At 32.8% G+C, this 8,893-nt stretch overlaps 1 pseudogene; it reads right to left on the bottom strand.

The window, feature by feature from the left end:
• Positions 1 to 4,577: 4,577 nt before the first annotated feature.
• LOC141632475 (signal recognition particle 9 kDa protein-like) lies at positions 4,578 to 4,927 on the bottom strand (annotated as a pseudogene).
• Between the last annotated feature and the right edge of the window lie 3,966 nt (positions 4,928 to 8,893).

The raw sequence follows: 8,893 nt of genomic DNA, 5'->3' as shown, positions 1-8,893 counted from the left end.
TAAATCCTTCGTAAAGGCAGTTTGGTGTTTGCGAATCAACTAGAACTTATTGATAAAGTATAAAAGCATGCATACGCTTTTTATTATTTGTATATAATCAATTTAATTATGTAATCTATCTTCCAATTTTTTTGATTATATGTACTAATATTTGAGTTTGTTTAATAATATTTCAGGAGTAGAAGTGCATGGGAATACTCGATGTCTCTTTGATGAAGTCATCTACTATAACAAAAATTTGTTTGGAATTTTGAGACAGCGAAAAAGGGTAATAACCATTGTAACTCAAAATTTTCTAACTAATAACTTTATCTAACTAATGATTTAGAGTTGTTTTTAACAATTAATAACTTTTTTTAGTTTTAATTTTAGTAGTATTTGATAAATGTGGTATTGGTTAGAGGCAGACCCACGGCTTACGGAGGAGTTGTGATTGTTGCACCAAAAGCTAAAGAATCTCGAGAGGATTTCTATTTGCTACACCATTAATTGCGTGTTGTTAATCCTAACGTTCTCCCATCTTATCATTTATTTATGCTGCAAAAAAAATCATTTATTTATATAATGCACTTTCCAATACATTATTTACAACACACTTTATTTCCTGGTTACATATTACGGAGTAATTGAGTATTAATTCGATCGTCCTCCACTTTCCCAATGGTAATACGGAGTATCATGTCTTAATGAGCAAATACACGTTAATACCACGAAAAACCGGGAAGATACAACGGATATTATATGATAAAATTGATAATGTTTGTGCCATAGAAGTTAATTATTCATTTATTGCTATCGAGAAAAGAGTAATCTTTGTATAAATCGACCATCTTATATTATAAGACGGATATGTGTGACTTGTGAGTAGTATTGTGTGACCAGAATGAAAGATCATATTTTGTTTTGTTCTAATTGAATACAAAGATAATTACATGCATACTTACGATAATGTTTGTTAGATTTTATACTACAAATTTCAATACGAATTGCAATCTGCTCTCACAATAAATTCCATATACGATCCTATTCATGTAACCTATCAAGTGTTCACTTCTGTCTATCGCACTCCCTCACTCAGTGTTGGATTTTTTCCGAAAGTCATTACCGTACAGTTTCGTAACACTGCAGTACTTTTTCCATTCAAGAGGATTAACTATTTGATTTTATTGGGTGACAATGTTAAAAACTCATACTCATATACTCCGTATTTCATATGATTAAGCTTACAAGACTCTGATTTCTTTTTTCAATAAGCGCTTGGTGATATTGCACTTTGATAATCTTACATTCCATTATACTCCCTCCATTCAACTCCACTTTGCAGGTTTTTCTTTTGCACACTATTCATAAGCGGACATTCAACTTCAATTTTTTCTCGATACATAAGTTAAAATATATTCATGTGGGACCTTATTTGATTCGTCTTTAAGAGTACATTAAAAATATCTAACTTTTATAATTTTTGCAAATACGTAATTAAAAATATTTACCGCGTAAAAGTCGCGTTGGCAAACATGATAAAGCAAACATGTAAAGTGGAGTTGAATGGAGGGAGTACAGTGTAACTTAAGTTAAATTTGAGAGTTTGAAACATGTGGTAGAGTAAATAATTAGGGAAAATAACAAATAAACAAACCAAATCGAGTAGATTGATTATTTTATTAAGAGAGAACCAAATAATATGACGTAATCACGTAAGTGCTTGATAATCCAATTATTATAGGTTAAATCATAAATAAGAACATTACAAATTGGCCTGTGCATCGCACGGGCATTAAATCTAGTATATCTATCTATCTATATTAATAAAGGAAGCTTTTTTCGAGCGATTACAGAGAGTCCAAATTTTCGATACTACCAAAAATATTTTTTTAATTACCATGTTTTAGAGATAATAATAGACGATGAAGATAATATTTCATAACATCATAGTCATAAACCAACCGTATAGAAAGTGTAGCGCAACTAAAATTCTACTCCTACGTAGCTACATTGATTAGAAATATGGCTACCAAAGAAGAAGTTTTTGCTTAAATAGGGTCGAAACCCAAACTATTTAACAAAATAGGGCGGGTTTCAAACTATTTACCAAAAATGGGTCCACGTCATCAATTCCGATTTTTTTTATTTTTTTTTTGAATTTCATACCATGTCGCTGTCCTGGACAGCGAGAAGTTGGTTCCATGTTTAGGTGTTTGACAACCTACATTCGTCGTCTCCGTTCTCCTTACTCCGACTACCAAATAATGAAATACAACCACCATTCTCTTCTTCTCACTTCCCTTAACATATACACTTGGTTGTTGGAGTTATTTGCTCCATGGTTTCCGCAAAAAATGATCCGCAAGATCGCCGTTCACTAACTATTTCGGTTTCGAGAAATCCATTTATATTGATAGTGATATACAGTAGGAATTATGGATTTATGGTGATAGTGATATACAGTATTTAGTAATTACAGTGAGCTTTGAAGGTACAGCTTTGTTTCATGGGAAGTTTACTCAGAATCGTCGATCACGTTGCAACATTTAAAATTCAGCCATTTTGGTTTCGGTTTCGCTTTCGCAGCTAGCAACATAAATTGTTTGTGAACGGCGATATTGCGGGTCATTTTTTTGGGTAAAACATGAAGCTAATAACTCAAACAAATTTGTGTATATGATAAGGGAAGTGAGAAGAAGAGAATGGTGGTTGTATTTCATTATTTGGTGGTCGGAGTAAGGAGAACGGAGACGACGAATGTAGGTTGTCAAACACCTAAACATGGAACCAACTTCTCGCTGTCCAGGACAGCGACATGCTATGAAATTCAAAAAAAAAAAAAAAAAAAAATCGAAATTGATGACGTGGACCCATTTTTGGTAAATAGTTTGAAACCCGCACTATTTTGTTAAATAGTTTGGGTTTCGACCCTATTTAAGCAAAAACTTCACCAAAGAATTAGTATATAAATCCTTCTATGAATGCATGTCTGCCCATTAGCTAGCTTTACAATTCCCCATCCCCAGAAATTAATTTTTGTGAATGTGTCTAAATCTTTACGGAGTAATCGTTGTTTCTCACGCTTAATGAGATCTAACTTTTGTATTGTACTTTTTATGATTTTCAGGAAATCAGGAAGATATGAGTTGAAAAATTGCAACATCGACGACACCTTTTTGACGGTAAGTTGGTGACCACATGTCTAGGAGTAACCGGTATGCCTAATGTCATTATTGTAGTTGTTTTCATACGTATAATAAATTTAATTAACGAAAGAGAAAATTCATAGTAGAAATATGAACCGTATACGAAATTACAAAGGTTTAATAGTTCATTCGACAAATTTAACATCTTTTTGTTGTTATGCTTTAAAATTATAAGTTTATTACATCTACGGTTTTTATGCCATTCCTTATTATTTTATCAAATAGGGTTTCTCATCCCATGCATGCATAATAATTTAGTAGGTACTGGGTAAAATTTCACTTACAATTGATGGAGCAAGCTCCTCCCATTATTTGTCGTTTGATTTCGTTATAAATTAATGCCAGGAGGATATTACGGTATACTTAGAGATTTGCTATTAATAGAAGTATAGTGGTTTATCGAAACTTATCCTAAATGAACTTTTATTCTTACAGGTGATCAAGTCTTTGCTTTTGACTACATGCCCTCTCATATATACATTGTATGTAGGCTAGCCTTATGTGTATAATCTATAGAAGTTCTGATGTTTTCTAATGATTTTATTCTCTTTTTTTATTTGGACATACATTATTAGTAGGGATGGCAATGGGTCGGGTTGGATCGGGTTTTGCAAGATCCATACCCGATCCACTTACTTATTGGATTATAGATCCATATCCATACCCGATCCATATCCAAAATTTTAAAATCCATACCCGATCCATTATACTTTTTTCAAACTCATACCCGCTCCAAATCCATACCCGATCCACTACATAATCCAAAACCTAATACGAAACTTGATTTGACTGCATAAAAATTTAATCTTATATAAGAAAATTTAAATTTCAAGGTTAATAAAAACTAAATTTTCAATAATATTCACTTGGATCGGGTTCGGGTATGAATGGATCGGGTTTGGATTTGGTTCGGGTTTTTCAATAGTGGATATGGATAAGGGTTTTTAAATAGTGGATCGGGAATGGATTTTTAAAGAGTGGGTTTGGATCGAATTATTTCCTTTGGTTCGATTCGGGTTCGGTTCGGTTTGAGTCATAATTGCCATCCCTAATTATTAGTCGCACAAAAAGCTTTAGACAAAGCTAAACAAAAGGGTTGGAAAGTTGGGGTTGTGGACTTGAGTTAAGATACATAATTTCTCATCAAGAGTAACTTAGATATTACTTTTTACTTGTGATCTTACATTATTTTTCTTACACTATTATTATTGCATTGTATAGTTTTCTTTGCGTAAACCGTATGTTTTCTAATTATTTATTTTTCTTTTTCTTTCAAGAATTAAGCATCGTGGGATTATTGGCATCGATCATGTCAACTTGAGTACTCTGAAGTCTGAAGTACAAGGTGTACAGAATATATGGCATATATTACGTAGCATATATAGAATATTATTTTGTGTATCTTTTAGTTATAGCAATTATAATATTGTAATTATCTCTTCCTTTCTTGGATGGTTGTGCCTCTATCACCTGTTCTTTCCCAGTTACTTCATCTATATCGACTTCAGGACCTCGAGCCATCAGAGCAAAGAATATATTGTTCAGCTTCTCCATCTTCTTTGCATCTTGAGCTTGATCGTTTTTAAACTTGAGGCACTGTTTGTTATCAGTAACTTTAAGAACCAAATTACCATCACAATTTCTGTATTTCATTGAATAACGGTTAGATTCAACATTGGTGCGAATAATTGGACTGAGCGTTCGAGAAATTCATCCGCCGAAGATGTAATTTACACCATGGTTTTTTAAGGAGTTCTTGAGTGAGATGAAGAGCCAACGAGGGGTTGTGTGTTGTGTATGTATTTGTGTTAGGAGATGAGTTAGGACTTTGGTTATTTATTACAGAGCACTTGCCATAATAACATTAGATAGTTTGCTTTAAAAGTTGGGATTTGTCGTGCCTTTTTCATGAATATAATAATTTAGGTCTCATTTGTTTTCTTTTGGATTTTTTTTCCATCAAATTACGCAAAGGAGTTAAGGGTTATTTTCAAATTTACATATTATGCTCAAGTAAGCACATTATCTTCTATTTCTCTATTTCCAATAGAGCTGTTCAAATGCGGGCTTGGGCCGGATATGGGCCGGGCTATGAAGGAAAAAGTTGCCCTTAAGACCTTAGTGGGCGGGTCGGGCCTTAATTATGGGCCAATTATTCTTGCCCTTGCCCGCCCTTTCGTCAAAAGTCGGGCGGCCCATGGGCTAATGGGCCGTACGAAACTTCAATTTAGATGTTTTATTAATTAAAATATATAAGGCTACCCAATATATAAATATTTTCGTTATATTTTAACCGTTATAGTTTACCTATTATTTTAGCGTTCCACATCCATATAAAATTGATACAATTTTCTTTGAAAATGTCTTTTTTTTAGGAGTAAAAGTAAAGGATTTAAATAATAAACGGGCCTAATGGGCCGGCCCACGAGATTTTCTTGATGTCCATACCCGCCCATTTAACTTGGTGGTCTGGGCTTGGCCCGCCCTCTTAATTTTTCGGGTAAAAAATACTTGTCCAAGCCCACGTAATAAGCGGGCTGGACGGGCGGACCTAATGGGCGGGATGACCCATGAACAACTATAATTTCCAAACCATGCATCGAAGTAGAATTGTTTACAAACACAGCTTTTACGAACGACTTTCAAGCCCCAAAATCCAACAAATGCAAACTACTTGTGTTTGTAAGAAAATATCCTGACGGACTTTTACTAATCTCTATTGACTTTTTTGAGCGATTATTAAAACAACCAAAAGTTTCTCATGATGAAAACATATTTTTTTCGAACTCTTATAAAGAGTCGAACTTTTGATAATGATTTTCTGATGGTGCTAAAGTCTCCACTTTTTTAAAAGACTCAAATTAATTAACGCGCGCTTAATTAAATGAGTTAAAATTGGATAAAAATATATGATGATATCAAAATTCATGCTTGCTAAGCATTCGGAAGCGTTTTTGTCTACTAAAACAAGGAGAAGAAAATAAGAGTTCTGCTAGACTTCAAACAACTAAGATTATGATCACAAATAAAAATAGTTTATACAGCAGACATAAAATTGAATTTATTTCCCATGTTATATGATAGGATTAATCGTAAGTTTTTCGTTGTTTTTAACTCCTTGGTTATACTACTTTTATTTTATACACACTCTTCCCTTGCTTTCTTTTTATTTTACCTTCGGTTTATAGTTAATTATGATTATGATTATGGCTAGGTTTACTATTTATTTATATATTTTGTTAATGGCGAACATCCTGTTTACAACAAAAAAAATATAAACCTGGAGAGAGAATTTCATTATTCAAAGAACTTTTTTCTTTTATCAAGAATAGGTCTCCTTCAAAAAAAAAAAAATTGAATAAAACCTAACAATTTTTACAATTTAAAATTTACACACATTCCTCTTTGAGGTTTTGTTATTTAAAATTGAAAAAAGAGAATTGCAAAAACGCTATAACTTGGTTACTATATGGCCAACGAAACGAAATTAAGGAGCATGATGTCCACAAACTCAAATTTAAAGATGGTTAATGATCCAAATAAAGGAGATACCGTATGATTTTTTATACTTCAAGGCCTGTTCAGTAGGCCGGGTCAGGACAAGCCGAGCGGGGCTAGGTAGTTGCAACCCAGGCACATCCCGAACATGAGACTAGACTGGTCGGGCCGGTGTACCTATTTTTGGTTGAAACATGAAACCGACGATGATTTGGTTTTAACCATCTGCATGTCTTAGTTAGATATATGAGCAGATTGCATTATGACGGACTAACGATAAACTCCTCGGGAATTTGACACTTTTGGGGTCCTATATTTTGAACCTAACTCCCGATTTACTGATTTACGGATCGATCACTTATATCCGCATGTTCATCCCATACTGTTAGAGCTACGCTTGAGACATGAGGTCTATTCGGAAAAAAAAAAATACTTGTGTGTTAATATATCGAGGTGTCAATTATACAGAAGCACACTCTATAGAAAATTACATATAGGCCCGTGCATTGCACGTGCATTAAATCTAGTCTATATTAATAAAGGAAGCTTTTTTCAAGCGATTATAGAGTTTCCAACTTTTACAAACTACCTAATATATTTAAAAAAGAAAAAAAACTACACTCCTATACAAGTCGGTATTCTCATGCAATTAGATAGAGTTAACGTAACGATGTACTACGTACTTATAAACAATACTAAACACTAGACTTTAACTAGGACTCAAACACCTCTACATAGTACTACATAAGACTTGATAATACATAACAAATAGAAATCAGTTTTTGTACCCTTCTATTTCTTTAACTTTTCTGTCTTCCGTTAATTGTATCAAGATGAATGTTTTGTTTTTCATATTTTCTTGCAATGTCGATTGACTATAACTGTACATTTGTTTTTATTGCATGGTCGTATAGAAATAGCACATGTTGGATATTATTTTTAGTAACAATTTCGTAGTTTTTTCCGTTATACTAATAGATGCTTCATTATTTTACAGTTATAGTTATGCACGATCTAGTAATCGCAAAAGGACATTCTTTTCCCAGAATAATGGTTTGAACAATAAACCAGATTTTATTTGGTGGCTTCATTGGTAAGTATTTTTATTAGTTTTTTGTACATAGCATGCTTCGTATATTCTTTTAACTATACATAGAAATTAGAATGTAATACATGCCTAAAAATTAAATCTAATAAAGTTTATTTTAGCTTGGAAACTTTAATTATATTTTATTAATTAGCTATCGCACTGGAATTCCAGAGTCGGGCCGAGTTGCATTCTTCTAATCTTTCCTGACTCTTTCAAAATTGATTGTATCACTTTCTCAGACTCTTCATTAGGGAAAGTGAATAAGTTATTTTTGTGTATCCAATTCAAGGGAGCGTCACATTCAATTACTTTAGTATGATAAAATTAACTAAAAAGACAAATCATCCATCTAATGGTACACTTAGACAAATATCACGTTTATACTTTTGTTGATCAAAATTGTTACATACTCTCTATATCCCAATGATATGTTTACAATTCCTTTATTTTCTAAGGGGGAAATAAGTGAAGTGTAAACATATCGCTGAGACGGAAGGAGTATCTCTTTTATTTAATTATGTTATAATAATTAGTAAGAATAATGAGGAATTACTTATTTACAGCATGCATGTATTCTGTATAGAAAAAAATGCAACAGATATATGCCCATCGATGACCACATACATTAGAACTTTAGAATTTTAGAACTGATTCTTTCACTGACAGCACGACTATTTATACGTAGTAATTCGGGATATTTCACGGACTATTAAATTCCATGCTAAAGCTCCTTTCTCGGGATATTATGTTATTAACTAGGAATGAATTTAGCTATTACCGCTATTACACGAGAAAGGAGCTTTAGCATGGAATTTAACATTCGCTTCAGAAGTTACCATGATTTCTACATGAAATACGGTAGATTTAACTATTTAAGAGTAGAGTGTAGAAGTTTTTGGCAAATTGGTGTTTATTAGCAAAATAATTAGGGAAATGGGGTTGGTTTGAAAATATTTAGACTTATGGTGTCCACGTCATCAGTTTCATTTTTTTTCCAATTTTTAGGCAAAGCCGCTAAGTTTCTTAGCGGCTTTGTCTCTTTGTCATTTTTTTGATAATAAATGTCATAAGCTTATGAAAAATAGATAAATAAGGAAGCCGCTAACTTTCTTAGCGG

The sequence above is a fragment of the Silene latifolia genome, chromosome Y (genome assembly GCF_048544455.1).
Source record: "Silene latifolia isolate original U9 population chromosome Y, ASM4854445v1, whole genome shotgun sequence".
Lineage (NCBI taxonomy): Eukaryota > Viridiplantae > Streptophyta > Magnoliopsida > Caryophyllales > Caryophyllaceae > Silene > Silene latifolia.
This window is presented reverse-complemented; position numbering and strand designations above follow the sequence as displayed.